The 15,969-nt window shown below is 34.4% G+C and overlaps 2 pseudogenes across 1 annotated transcript; one reads left to right on the top strand and one right to left on the bottom strand.

Moving 5' to 3' along the window:
• The first annotated feature begins 10,817 nt into the window (after window positions 1–10,817).
• LOC149796014 (uncharacterized) lies at window positions 10,818–13,263 on the top strand (annotated as a pseudogene).
• Window positions 13,264–13,595: 332 nt separating this feature from the next.
• On the bottom strand, window positions 13,596–15,848 carry LOC149796013 (uncharacterized; annotated as a pseudogene). Its single transcript, XR_016422160.1, has 3 exons — window positions 15,594–15,848; window positions 15,192–15,303; window positions 13,596–14,780 (listed from the first exon to the last, which is right to left on the bottom strand). The product of XR_016422160.1 is annotated as an uncharacterized LOC149796013 (transcript).
• Window positions 15,849–15,969: the final 121 nt, after the last annotated feature.

The following is a 15,969-nucleotide window of genomic DNA, read 5'->3' as shown; positions in this document are numbered from 1 at the left end:
TGCTGGAGATGAACACATAAACTATTAATAAAGAGAGAGAGAGAGACAAAGGGATGGTAATAGACTGAAAAGAGGGATGTCAGTTTTGTTCTATTTTTTTGCGGCATCATATACATTGAGAGATTATTATTAGATTAGCCTTTTATGAGTTTGTAAAGACAAAGACATATTCTGTGTTTGAACTGTTCCTTGTCAATATGTTTCATTCATCAATTTCATATAAAGGTAGCTTCATATTTATTGTCGAATTACTGCCATCACATTAGCTTATTCTCTCCACCATACGCCTTGTGGCTACAATGGGGCAAAGGTCCCTAATCAAGGACGGAAACAGTGCCACACAAGTCTCGTTCTATTTCACTCTTAAAAAAACTGACAGAGAATAGGGCAAGCATTGTTACATTTTCCCTAAGCGCCTGTTTTGGCTCTAGAAAGAGAGTGGGGTATATATCGATTTATACTCAAGTTATTCATACACAATAAAGCAGAGGATTTGTTTTTGTGAGCTGTTGCTAGAAATTGTGCTCGCAACACATTACAGAGTGAAAAAAGACTAATCGTACACAGAGCAAAGATATTTGACATCCGCAAGCACAACTAAACTCAATGTTTTATATACTGCATGTGCTAAACTAGGATGAACTACCCATAAATAAATCTTAGATATCTCCTATGCATACCCATAAATAAATCTAAGATATCTCCTATGCATACCCATAAACAAATCTAAGATATCTCCTATGCATACCCATAAACAAATCTAAGATATCACCTATGCATACCCGTAAACAAATCTAAGATATCTCGTATGCATACCCATAAACAAATCTAAGATATCTCCTATGCATACCCATAAACAAATCTAAGATATCTCCTATGCATACCCGTAAATAAAAATAAGATATTTCCTATGCATGCCCGTAAACAGATCTAAGATATCTGACATGCACAAAGACAACAAAACTTATATGTACCTATTGAAGACGAATCTTTCTATGAGTTTAAAGTTATACATGTTTTGACAAAAATACAAAACTAAAAGTACAATTTCTTGTGACTACTGACAGTTTCTGAGGCATCATTAGATTGGGAACAGATGCCTATAAGATTTAAATCTAAATCTTAGTATAAGAAACTAAAGTGTGTGGTTTTATGCAACAGAGAGAGAAATGACATTACGAGAGAGAGAGAGAGAGAGAGAGAGAGAGAGAGAGAGAGAGTAATTTGTTCCAACTGTTAAAATATCACAGCACGTACATTTGCATGGTATATGTTCGATACAAATTTAAAATACGAAACATTCCGATTTTAGAAAACTTGTCTGATCTCCTCACTGTGTGAATACCAACTGAAGCCGATTCGAAGATAAGGCGGTAGAAAATATTGGTTAACCAATGAAATCATTTACGATGAATGGTGTATTGTTTTGTTCTAAATTCAAGGCACGCAGTATGGCAAAATAGTCCCTATTCTCCGGCGTTTTACCATTGCAGTGGAAACGAGTAAGAATTTGCGATAATGTGTCGTTTCTGCACTCTTTTATTTTGCCACACCAAATACTGAACTGTAATATTATTGGTTCTCGTTTTGAAACTGAACAAAAATTTGCTTCACTTAGTCGTTGCGACATATACACACTCAAATAGAGAATAGAGAATAGTGTTATTAGAAGACACCTAGTCAAAATATAATGATAATATATTATTATACGTGTAAAATGCTTGCATATTAATAATGTCTGCTTGTAAACGGTTATCTATTTCAATCCTCTAATAAGATATGTGTCTTTGGTCTGCATTGTGTAACCAATAAGTAATGTTGAACTGATTAATACACAAGTTTTAAATATTTTAGCTATATATGTCATAAATACTACATATTAATACTATGTTTGATGTATGTCACTTTCTGAACAAATTTATGTTATGCGTTAAGTATTTACTTTGGAAGTTTAATGACCCTATTTATATTCTTTGCAGATAGATCTATTTGATACAAATATTTTGCACAATGCCCACCATAGTATTGAATTCTTCAACCTGGGTGGGATAAAGGATATAAACCAATGACAACCCACAACCGGATACCGCATATCCTTTGAAGATCCATTTGCAGATCATCGCTATGTAATTTCTTTTTACATCATTAGGTCATGTGTCATGCTTTATCGAACTTTAGCGCTATATATTTCCTTTCTTTTTTGTGGGGCTTGTTTGGGGGTGGGGGTTCTTACACAAGATTCTGTGTCGTGAGTTTGCCACAAAATAGCAGTATTATTTTGTATTCCATGTAGAACCTTTCTCAAATGCTGATGTATTTCCATCTGCATTTTCTGTAGGTAGTTTTAAATACTAAATTGGCACCCAATGATAAATGCAAAATATTTCAGGCGGATAGCTTGTTTGGATAAAGACGATTAGATAGATTGAGCTATTTCAGTCATTCTCTTAATCTATAATTGTTGATATTATAAATTATAATGCTATAATTTCTAATACTATAATTTTTAAAACTATAATTTCTAATGCCATAATTTCTAACACTACACTTTCTAATACTATACTTTCTAATACTACAATTTCTAACACTACACCTTCTAATAATAAACTTTCTAACACTATAATTTCTAATACTACATTTCTAGTATTATACTTTCTAATACTATAATTTCCAATACTATACCTATTAATACTGTACTTTCTAGTACTGCAATGTCTAATACTACACTTTCTGATACTAAACTTTCTAGCATTATACTTTCAAGTACTATACTCTCTAATATAATACATTTGTGGTCGATATGTTGGCATACTTACTTTTGTTTCGTTTATACATCTTTATATATGTCTGCCAGTAATCGTCCGTATAGGCATTACCTGGCACTGCGCCATCTACGTATATATTTGTCCTAATAAAATACCTAAGTCTTTATTCAGGGATGCCTTAGCTGGGCACATCTGTCATTTCCCAAGATTTTATGTAAGTCTTGTTGATTTCCTCTTATAAAATTCCTACTTGACCTTGCTGTTGCACCCACGTTGCTAATGTCGTAGAAATCCGTCGAAAATACATGGGAAACGTGTACTATCGAAATGGATATCAGAAATATTGTTCTCAATCTGGCATCGACTTGTGTGTGTGTGAGAGAGAGAGAGAGAGAGAGAGAGAGAGAGAGAGAGAGAGAGGGAGAAGAAATAAGCTGTATATTACCCAGACATAATCAAACCTAATATGTATAACTTTCCCGCCTACTCCTTGTAGATTTACATTAAATGTTTTCATCGTATTTCTAGCAGTGGAAATTTGTATTTGTTATTGATCAAGATTTTCATAATTTTCCTTTACTGCCGTTCTTAAACTTAGTTTAAATTTCTGGCGAGACACCATAATTTACCATCCTTTCTACAATAGCAAACTTATAGATGACGATTGTTAAGCGCTTTATCTGAGTATACATATATATGTGTACCAGCATGAGGTGGATCGTTGATATAAGACGCGTTTAAACACGTTTATTAGTTATACAATGAAGAAACATTTTGAAGCCTACTCTGAGATTAATATCTTAGTGTTAGGTTAAATCAAAAACGGATACTGTCTCACGTTTAACTTTTATTTTGTCAAACGACCTTCTAAGAGCAACAGCGTACATTCAATTCTTTTCAATCATTTTCGTGTTCTTTCAAAGGCTCTTGCCTGTCACAGGTTGCAGGGATGTTGTTTCCTTTAAAATAGGCGTCATAATCACCAGTACCATTCAGTAGGCTCAACAGTCTTGCATCGGATGAAAGATTAATTAAAGTTATATAGATGTAAGTATGCCTTTATTTGAATTCCGGCTTTTATAGTGATAGTTTCAATACCATAATATTGTAAATCCCTTTTTGGAAAAAGACTCATATCTTTCAAATTATTTGTATCGAGCTCGTTTGACTGGAATTTTGTTTAGAGGTTGCTGTGTAATGCATACAGTTCACGTGAAACGTCTTTAATGCTATTGCTGGCCATCAATAAATGTAGAATTTTACAAACAGATCCATCACACAGTAGATGTTGAACGGCTGTATTTATCCAAAGCAATACACATCATGGTTTTACTGGCAATGTCGGTAAACACTCGTAGATGAACATCTGTCTTTTTATTGATGCTTGTTTTTTATAAGTATCACATAATATTGTAATAGTGGATTACAGAGTGCGCATGTACTACATTTGGTCTAGTAGATATGGCTTTTTGTAGTCTGTTTCTATTTCTTGAAGTAAATAGTAGTTCCGTTTTGAACTATATCAGTTTGATAGAATAAAGCTCGACTATAATAAGGGAGGGGTGTGAGTGACCCTCACTGTATAGCAAGAACAATATATCCGACAAATATAGTCTGTTCAAACTCCTCCATGTTTAGCGAAACGGAATTTTCGATCTTTTGCGCTGAATCGGAGAGTGCAGATCATCTGTGGAACTCTTTCCGTCCTCTGATTAGTTTAATTGGCCTTTAAACAAATGTGTTTCCCGCAATAAGCATGCATCTCCGTTTCGAAGATCTTCGTCTTATTGGATCCAGAACGCTGTTACCTTGAGTTGTAGATCATCTAACATCAACATACCCTATTTCCAAATGGTTCGATACACACCAACATTTCGTATGAAACTTAATATAGAATATTTCATGATAATGAAGTGTAAAATCTAATAAATGCTATAACATTAAACCATACAAAATAAAATTGAAATAGCGGCAATGAGTTTCGTAAAGAAGTCAATCATGATTTGATTGACAGTATTCTTTCATAATTTACTTGTTTGCTTATTTATCAAGCAAAGGTGCGATGGAAGTATTGCTTTTCCATGAACGTTGCTTGAACGTGCTTCATTATTATATTGCTTAATTTTGCTAATTTTCATTGAATAGTATAAAAAATGAGGAAAATCCACGGTACACATGTTGTTTTGAAACTTAGGCATCCTAAATGTATTCATGGATATGTTGTATGCATCTAAATAAAATAAGTAAGTGTATACAAATATACATATATAGTCTATACAAAGACAACGATGAAATGTTTTTGAAATGTATTGTCACTAGCCCAAACATTGTGTCCTAATGACTATGGCAAGTGGCATCTTATCCAACGTGCCATAATGATCTGAGATATATGATCTTAAAGGAATAACACCACTCTTCCTAATGCTGATATAATTAACAATGAATAAGGAATAACACCGCTCTTCCTAATGTTGATAGAATTAACAATGAATAAGGAATAACACCGCTCTTGCTAATGTTGATATAATTAACAATGAACAAGAAATAACACCGCTCTTCCCAATGCTGATATAATTAACAATGAATAAGGAATAACACCGCTCTTCCTAATGATGATATAATTAGCAATGAATAAGGAATAACACCGCTCTTCTTAATGCTGATATAATTAACAATGAATAAGCAATAACACCGCTCTTCCTAATGCTGATATAATTAACAATGAATAAGGAATAGAACCGCTCTTCCTAATGCTGATATAATTAACAATGAATAAGGAATAACACCACTCTTCCTAATTTTGATATAATTAACAATGAATAAGGAAGAACACCGCTCTTCCTAATGCTGATATAATTAACAATGAATAAGGAATAACACCGCTCTTCCTAATCTTGATATAATTAACAATGAATAAGGAATAACACCGCTCTTCCTAATGCTGATATAATTAACAATGAATAAGGAATAACACCGCTCTTCCTAATGCTGATATAATTAACAATGAATAAGGAATAACACCGCTCTTCCTAATGCTGATATAATTAACAATGAATAAGGAATAACACCGCTCTTCCTAATGCTGATATAATTAACAATGAATAAGGAATAACACCGCTCTTCCTAATGCTGATATAATTAACAATGAATAAGGAATAACACCGCTCTTCCTAATGCTGATATAATTAACAATGAATAAGGAATAACACCACTCTTCCTAATGCTGATATAATTAACAATGAATAAGGAATAACACCACTCTTCCTAATGTTGATATAATTAACAATGAATAAGGAATAACACCACTCTTCCTAATGATGATATAATTAACAATGAATAAGGAATAACACCGCTCTTCCTAATGCTGATATAATTAACAATGAATAAGGAATAACACCACTCTTCCTAATGCTGATATAATTAACAATGAATAAGGAATAACACCGCTCTTCCTAATGCTGATATAATTAACAATGAATAAGGAATAACACCACTCTTCCTAATGCTGATATAATTAACAATGAATAAGGAATAACACCGCTCTTCCTAATGTTGATATAATTAACAATGAATAGGGAATAACACCACTCATTTATATCATCAGTTATAAAATTTGTACTTAAAGCCTTTTCAGTTCCTATTTTAAAATACTCCAAAACGTTGAACGTTTCGTGGATAGTTTTAAACAACAAATTGTTGTATTGACTTGTGTTTGCATACTACTTATATTCAAATCATTGACTACTGAGTCAAGTCCTTTCTTGAAAATCAGATTGTTGAAGACTTAGATCATAACACGGCTACCAGTTGTTTCAGTCCTTGTGTATTGAAGCAGGCTAGCCGTTCATTGAAAGTCGTTAAGATGAATACCTGTTGCCTATACGTGTTTCGGTCAAGTACAACATATCGAAACCTGATATCCGATTTTCGATTAATTGCAACTTTTCTCGCATTCGATGAATATTGACATGAAAAACAATATGTTATTTTCATCATTATTGATGCTATTTCTAATGTTGATATTATTATTATTATTATTATTACAAAAGCCCATGCTTTCAATTGAGCGTGACAAGTCATCTGTATCTTGCAAGGGACCAGAGTTCATTTCGATATCATTAATGAGAATCCGAAAAAAGTACAGTAATACAGTGTATATGTTGTTGACATTAGTGTAACGAACCATGACATAAGTGGCAACCTCGTTATAGATTCGAAGTAGCCATATACTGTCCTTAAAATCAGAAAAGAATTATTTACATTATCGTTAAACTACCAAGTGAGAGAATCAATAGGTCTTTTGTATTTTTTATTTCCACATGTACATGTATATTATATTATCTTAACGTTTATCTTGAGTATTAATAGAAAATAAAATCGGCCCTTGTATATCTGAATTATTTCGTGTTTGGCGAAGAGTTATATCCCTTTCTAGTCAAATAACAACAACAACAAGAAATAAACGAGACAATGAAACACTTAAACCAACAACATTAAGTTGAATTTATGGTCAATGAGCATTTGTCCATAGTCTGTCTGTTTCAATTGCTATTTTGTACAGATATTTTGCGTTAAGAACGATGGAATCTGGCATCTTTTGACAATGGGTTATGGCCCTTTATTTACTTTTAACTCTGTCTTAGAATATTAATTTTGCACACAAACACACACACACACACACACACACGCACGCACGCACGCACATATCAACAGAGTTTTAATAATATGTAAGTAAGTTGATACAGAGTTTAAAGAACTAAATACAGCATGGGAATATGACAGTCAAGTCGTCCATAGTATTAAATGAAAGTTTTAATAACAATCTTAAATAAACATTAAAAAAATGAAAGAATTTAAGAAAAAAAAAATGAATAGAAAAATAGTGGTACTATTAAATCGTAATGCCTCTTTCGGTATATATATCATCTTCCCTCTTTCTTTCTCATATAATTTGTTAGTATGTTTAATTTCTGTCCATCAGGAAGACAATGAATTATACATTTTTAGATTGTTCTGCATCTATGTGTATTGTAAATCGTGTAAACTTTAAGATCAGTCTATACTGAATGGTGTGTGAGATTCTGATAAATGAACGTCATAAATTTTTTCAAGCTCTCTTTCTGATTTAAATCCTAAGGTCTTGCCATCCTCTGTATACTTAAAACATACACCACTATCAATCGTCCAGTAAATATGAATTGTTTTAATTCAGCAGCATTGTGCCAAGTCATAACGCATTCGTGTCATGTTTTCAAGCACACAAGTTTTGCCTGTGTCATTTTACGGACTTGATTTCGCAAAACAGATTTCAGGTACTGCTTTTAATGAGACAAAAGGCTTGCAATGGTTGAGACTCTTTTCGGACTTTTCCAAGAGAATGTAGAGGTGAAATACTATCTTGGTGACACAAGGTTTAATCTTATTGCGACAAATGACTTTAAAATTTCATAAATGTTGCTGTATTTCAGTAATTTGAGAGTGGTGTGATTATGGTTGTTAGAGGTAGTATGTGAGACTTATGCATCAGTTCCAACAATTTTCGCATTTCCTTCATCCTCCTCGTCAACGTTAACTTCGTTGACGACAAAACTAGTTTGAGGGTCTCGGTAATTAAAAGGGACATTATTGAAGGTAAACAGTTTCCTCTAGAACGGTGTTAAAATCTCCCTGACTGTCACTCTTATGTAGCCATCTTTCACGCTTACAGTAATATAGACTAATTCGTTTCATTACTGCGAATTACTATATATATATATATATATATATATATATATATATAGAGAGAGAGAGAGAGAGAGAGAGAGAGAGAGAGAGAGAGAGAGATCCCAACTATATTTGCCAATAACGCTTTAGAATAACTCCTTTTCTCGTCAGTCAGATAGATTTATATTTGTCTTCATCTTTGGGTTTTTTAGTCTGGATAGTGCCAAATGTCAATATCTTCTGCTCTACCTGTACCACTCTATGTGTGTGTCTATGGATATTGGGTGTTACTGTTTTTTCTCAGAGGGACGATAAGTATCTTAAGCTGACTCAAGGAAGTGGCATTTCTGTAGCTATATTACGTGATCATTGTTATGTGTTATTGTGATCTTGGGCAGGGAGTTTCTATTTATAGCCAAGATCTTTCAGATTATTTTGTACATTTTCTGTCATATTTCAATTGTTGGAAGTTGTCTTCTTCGTTTGAATAATTTACATTAGCACGTCACTGTATAATGATTTATATTTTACTGCCTTACTGTAGCTGGAATGTTTTCAAAGGTGATGAGTTGATATGTTTTCGAACGATTTAACGTCTAAAATAAATGCATGTTTTATAATTATCTACAATACACTGTTTAAGTTTCATGCAAAAGATGAAACAGAGAGAAACACGTGGATCAAAGTTCATAGCATATGAGATCACTCAGCTTATACAATGCCACTAAAGTGTAATAAAATAGGTCTTCGCTTGACTAATCTATACTACTGGAGGTCGGTGAATTAATCCATACTTATGTGTGGGAATCCATAACATAATCGGAATCTGCGTACAAGACAGATGAATGTGTAGCTGTGCGATTAATAGACAATATCAGGTTGACGCCGCTTGTGTAGCTGTGCGATTAATAGACAATATCAGGTTGACGCCGCTTGAATAATCACTCACGAAACTTCATGCCGAAAGCCATATAAATTATTTTCAGTACATTCACTAGTGCTTGGAAACACTTGTAAATCGTCCCACAACACTAGTTATATGAGGGGTTTTCATAATATAGAGTTAAGATGGCAAAAGAGGGAGAGATAGAGAGGCGGAGGCCCAATCTAAGTCTTATGTTAGAATTTTGGAAGAGACGAAATGGGAAATAGATTCAGAAAAGCGCAACAAACATGGAATGATAAATTTTAAAATAAATGTACTTTGGCATGGCTTCAGGATACATGCGGGCTTTGATTTCGCCACATTTTCAGAAGGTAAGTATTAAGCAACTGGGTGATGTAACAAATCCTCAACGCCCCTCGCCAAGATAAATATATACTGAAGTTGATGTTTACAAAGTCCTTTGTAGAATGGAATCTGCTCCCGGTGGAAATTCGAAATGACCCTTTGTTACACTCTTTTAAATCATGCCTTAATATGAACCAATGAAATGTCGCAATATATTAATGTCAAATAGAAAGAAAAAATTTTGCACACAGGACTTTGACTTGGTTTTGTTTATTAAATGACGATATTTTCAAAAACCTTTGTACACCTGGCAATATAGGCTAAATACGGTCAACTGGCAATAGTGGCTAATACGGTCAACTGGCAATATAGGCTAATACGGTCAACCAGAAGCAGCAGAGCATTTTCACTTAAACTGTATTAAATATGTTAGTCTCAGAAACCGAATAGTAAGAATGTTGCCACATGTCACATACATAACATCGTAATTAACGAATAAACTATTGAAATATGTTCATGTCACCAAGATGTTCAAGACGGTCCATGTGAAAATAATTACATATATAAAAAAAATTGCCTATTCATTGCTGGTGTATTCACGTTGAGCTGGGTTATCTCCAGTGTAACATAAAAACATGATATAAAGTAAAAAGCCTTTTATCTATAATCCCCCACTGCATAAATGCCAACATCTTTTTTTTGTTTTCTCTTTCTTTTCACCACTTTTCTTGCTTTTGTAAATATACAGTAACATGGTTCTGCTCTTATATTTTATTAGTTCTGTCAGACATTGTTATAACATTGCAGTTCAATTTGTAACATTAATACCTCATTAGAACGTTTCAATGTTTGCAATATTGTGCCTTCATTATTCACGTCATCGACATAATAAAAATAAAAATTGGTTAATGAGGAGAGAGCCCGAAGGAAAAATGTATGCTTGGTGCTCAGTCCTTCATATATCTTGTTCAAATACATAGTTTCCACTACGTTCGCCTGTGACCGGAAGCAGTTTCCGGTCGCCATTTTGTGGGTCAAGCTCATTGTGTTGAATACTTGCTGCCAAGCCTGACGACGAAACCTGATTTAATTTTCAAGGAATCAATTCAGAAGTACAAATGGCTTCAAAGTCAGTCAAGATGAAGTACAAAGATGGACTGGAAAAGCTAGTGCTGGAAAGAAACGAGTTAAAGTTAAGCTTAATCGGTGGAATTGATCCGTATGAAATGGACAAAAGAAAAATAACGACTAACGTCCAGTGCCTACCGGAGATAACTTATATTGACATTTTAAATTATTTGGTAAACACGAAAAGTGCTTACACGTTAGATGATTTGAAAGCTTACAAATCACTTGAAGCTTACAACCAGTTTGTCAATGGTTGGGTCAAAGACGTCCTTGCCGTTGAAGTGAGCAACACGGTGTTGGTTACTGCGAGGGTGAGTTCATTACATTTGTTACTTCATACCATTTCGTATAGAGCATTACAAAAGTAGTTAAGAGTTATACCGGTATATATTTTATGGGGTTAATTTGTGAAGTATTAAATTACATTATACCACTGACACAATATTGTTGTCATCCTTGTATATCTGATAAATTTAACGGTATTTTTATAAACCATGGTAGAATGGTGGTGCTAGGGTTGGCAAGGAAAAACAGGGATGGAGGGGAGACCGTAAACAAACGTATATTCGCTTTCGTATGCATATGTTGCAAAAGTTTACATATGCACATAATCCATTTAAAAAATGCTCAAAATAAGCGAAGAACTAACTGGAAGTCTCTTTGCATTTTTAGGTACGACACTCACAGCGTATGAATGACACAGCATTAAAGCCATGGATAATTGCAGTAAAAACAGGAATTGTTGAGGCAGCCCATTGTAATTGTATGGCTGGCCTTGGGGAGGCATGCATTCATATTGGTGCACTTCTTTTTTACATTGAGACAGCTGTGCGCATAGAAAATGCAAAGACAGTTACTCAAGAAAAGGCCTACCGGTTACTACCATCAAGCATTGACAAGGTCCACTATGCGGAAATTTCCCAAATTGATTTCACGTCAGCTGAAATTAAGAAAAGGAACCTGGAAAATGCCATCTGTGGAACCACCCAAAACAAGAAAAAGAAACCGAAGCCAACTCTCCCACATGTTCCTGCACCAACAGATGCTGAATTCGATGACTTCACATCAAAGTTATTTTTAACAAAAACCAAACCTGTGGTGCTTTCAATCATGCCTAAGTATGCGAAACACTTTATTCCAAGAATAATATCAAATGATCTTCCCAAGCCTCTCTGTGAACTCAGAGATGACAAATGTACTCTAATGTCTAAACATGAGCTTGTAAACTATTGTGAAAATCTGTTCAGTGCCATTAATGTTACTGCAGAACAGGCAAAACATGCAGAGAGGCTGACTCGTGGACAAGCTGAGTGTAAAGATTGGCACCGGTAAAGAACGGGAAGAATAACAGCATCAAGAATGAAAGCCGTGTGCACATCTTCCATTGATAAGCCATCGATTTCCACCATACGAGACATATGCTACCCAGTGAAGTTTTCTAATAAGGCAACAAGGTGGGGATGCCAGCATGAAAAAGATGCAGTGAATGCATACAGGAGAAAAATAGGGCCTCTCCATGACAATCTCATAGTTGATGAATGTGGTCTCATAATCAACCCTGAATTTCCCCAGATTGGAGCATCTCCCGATGCTCTTGTTTCATGTAACTGTTGTGGAAAGGGAACAGTGGAAGTGAAGTGTCCATATTGTGTGAGAGATACACAGATTAAAAATGAAAGTATTTCATACCTGGACAAAGACAAACTATTAAAAACATGCCATCAGTATTATTATCAGGTGCAAACACAAATCTTTCTAAGCAAAAAGAAGTTTTGTGACTTTGTTATCTGGACAGAGAAGGACATATCTGTGGAAAGGATTCTGCCAAACCCCAAGCTAATGCAAGATATAGAAGCAAAGTCAGCATCATTCTTCGTTCATGTTATTCTGCCTGAACTGACAGGGACATTATTCACCAGACCACAGTCCGCAAACACTGAACCTGTTGCACAAATGGAAAGGAAGCTGCATGCATCTGTGTTGCAACCCTCTCTCACCAACAATGATAGACAGACTGTGCCAGGAAATAACACTGACCTCATTTTTTTATGTCAAGTACCCTATGATGAAACATTTGATAATGTTGTTGGTTGTGACAATGAAAACTGCAGACTGATATGGCTTCACTTTAAGTGCATTAATATGACTAAAGCACCAAAAGGATCATACTATTGTCCAGAATGTTGTCCAGTGTATGGCAGTAAAGCAAAAAGGCCTAAAAAGTATTAGAAGGCTATTCTCAGGACATTTGCATGTAAAAAAAAACAGGATACAAACGTATTGTGGTTGTTGTACTTTTTATCTTCATGCATACTTATCTATTAATTAAAAATGAATAAATCATTCCCCTGTACAAATGTGTTTTTTTTTATTCTGTCTGTATTCTATATATCTTGCTTATTCTATAGCACACCTTGTTATGACCATCTATGCAGAGTAGTAATAACAAGATTTTCATGACGGCTACAGTGACAACCATATTGACTATCCCCCAGCTTGTTTAGAATGAGTGGCGTTCACCGACTAATGGTAACAGATGGACAGACTATTCATAGCATCTTCTCATCAATAACCAGTAGAAGTAAAGTAATGAACACAAGTCAAAAGTTTAGAATTAAGAACACAAGATAATGATTTGTAATTGACAAATATTTAATGGTGACACAATTATGTAAGAATATTTTGTATGCAAAGTTATGAGATGTACAAAAATAAAGACTAAATCTCATATATATGTAATAAATCTATGATTATTTCACAAATCCTTACTAGTCAAATGGAACAGACTCGCACATATTTATAAGACAACATGCAACACTAACAATTTTGTCAACAACTGGAATTTCTCCTTTCTCATTCATGAGGAAATCAATTGGGAGCTTTCCCTGAAGCATGGTATACTTATTTCGCACTAGACCGATTACACTTTCCACATGAATTCGCAAGTGTGCAATTTTCTACTATTTTCTACATCAATAGGAGACAATTGTGATTTCCCCTTAGTAAAACTAGGGGTAATTACTTTAGCACAGTACATTCCAATACTGTCTGAAATATTAAATCCCCTGTATGCTAACACAATATCTCCAGGCAATAAATTTGATACAAATCCACAGTTTTCAGTTATGTATTTGTCACTTGCCCTACCTCCCCATGCTCTGGAAAGAAAAGAAATAGATCCCTGAGGTGTAATGCCAATAAGAAATTTTATGGTGTTGTTGTGCTTGTATGATGACCAAGACTGAGCTCGTGCCATTAGGCTTTTAGGTCTCTGTATAAATATTTCAAAACAGTCAATAATGACGGCCACTTTTCCACCAAAATCTTGCCTAAATTCCATGGGCATGGTAAGCTGAAGCTCCTCCCTCTCGGGCCAAAACAAAAGAGGCTTTAATCTAATATACAAAACATGAATAACATTTAAAAATGTCCTTGACACGGTTGATGTTGATATCTGAAATCTGTATGCAATATCTTGCAAGGGGAGGTTGATCTTAAGTCTCATTAGTGTCATTATGATTTTTTCAAACTTCCCAACTTCTAGTCCTCTACTGGTTTGAATGTATGGAGCAACAAATTCAATCAGGGTCATTAGGGTCATGTAGCTCGGCATTCCAGTGTAATACTTAACTTTCTCGTCATTATCACAAAATGATTCCTGATTCATTTTGTAGCTGCTTAATTTATCTTTAAGCAGTGTATTTTCAGTAATCAGGTGTTGAATTTCACTGTCAACTACACTCTGACTAATGGAGTTAGTCTCTGGTGTTAGTTCTTGATCTGGTTCCATCTTTCCATTGATTGTAAAAGAACAAACAGAGCTGCCCCTGTGACCAGCAGATTCATCACCTTCCTTGGCAAAAGATGTTTCAGGAAAATGCTGCAAATCTAGCAACACTTTAGCTATATCATGGTCTTCTCTGGTCTTCTGTCTGTGTTGCATTCGGTTGTACCTATAATTCAAAAATATTTTAGCAGGAAGCTCTATCAAATAGAATATATGAGAGTAAAACCAGGTGTGTAGTGCTGGGGGAATGGCGTTCCCTTCTCTATCTAGCACCACACCACTGATTATACAACATATCAACGTTTTTTAACACATTTCGTAGGAAAAGCACATGTTAGTTTGTTTTATAAATGGAATAATATGGTATCTTTAATATTAATAACGTAATTACTATTAGAAAAGTAAAACCTTATTAAATAAATATGAAATTACAGGATAGACTCTATCATGATAATTTTCTTATTTGGTTTTGAATATAATTATCTGTATTAAACTGAGTAACATTTGTCAAACTGAGGAAATGATACAATATATAAGGGAAACTACTTTGACATGCTAATGACTGATCAGTTTGTACCTTTCCACTGTATTCATTTTCTTCCTGGATTTCAAAGGTCCAGATAAGTCACCAAGTTTAAGGGTGGGAGCCCAATCTGGATGTACTCGACTATACAAGTCTGCAGGTTTTCCTGAAAAAGAAAATAAAACAAAACAAAGTAAATAATTCAAAGTGACTAGATACATAATATATGGCATTGATAAGATCTAGTTAGAATCGTGAATGCATATTTGAAATATCAACATAAATTTTCTTAGAAAAACAATGGTAAGAACTGTAGTTCACATGCACTTTAAGATTTAAAACAAAGCGAAACCAGCCACAAATTTCTACGTTTCTGTGTTATTCACTGTAAGAAATATACGGTATACTACTACTAATAATAACGATAGTAATCTATGCAACATTCAATGAAAGTACCTTGAATAAAGTGGTCTGAGCAGATTTTTGAATGCTTCGACGGCAGGTCCTTTCTGTTGATGTTGGCCAACCATGTCCGTCGTCGCTCTTCACTTAATGTTTTCGTTTGCTCTCCTTCAAATTTCCTGACAACAGGTATAGTGAAAAAGCCACGTTTCACGGAATCGTCTGCACGGTTTGAACAACCTTTAACCCAGCATGTATTAACCATTGTGCGATTGCAAATTTTATTCAGGTGATAAACAGTCACGCGCATGAAACTCATTGACCCACAAAATAGCGGATGACCTTACGGTGCCCGTATGTTATGACGTCATATGATAACTATGCATTGACATATTTGTGAATAAATGGTGTTTAAACGATCTGTATCAAT

Source organism: Sinohyriopsis cumingii, chromosome 7, assembly GCF_028554795.1.
Source record: "Sinohyriopsis cumingii isolate HCF-2022 chromosome 7, ASM2855479v2, whole genome shotgun sequence".
In the NCBI taxonomy this organism is placed as follows: Eukaryota; Metazoa; Mollusca; class Bivalvia; order Unionida; family Unionidae; genus Sinohyriopsis; species Sinohyriopsis cumingii.
This window is presented reverse-complemented; position numbering and strand designations above follow the sequence as displayed.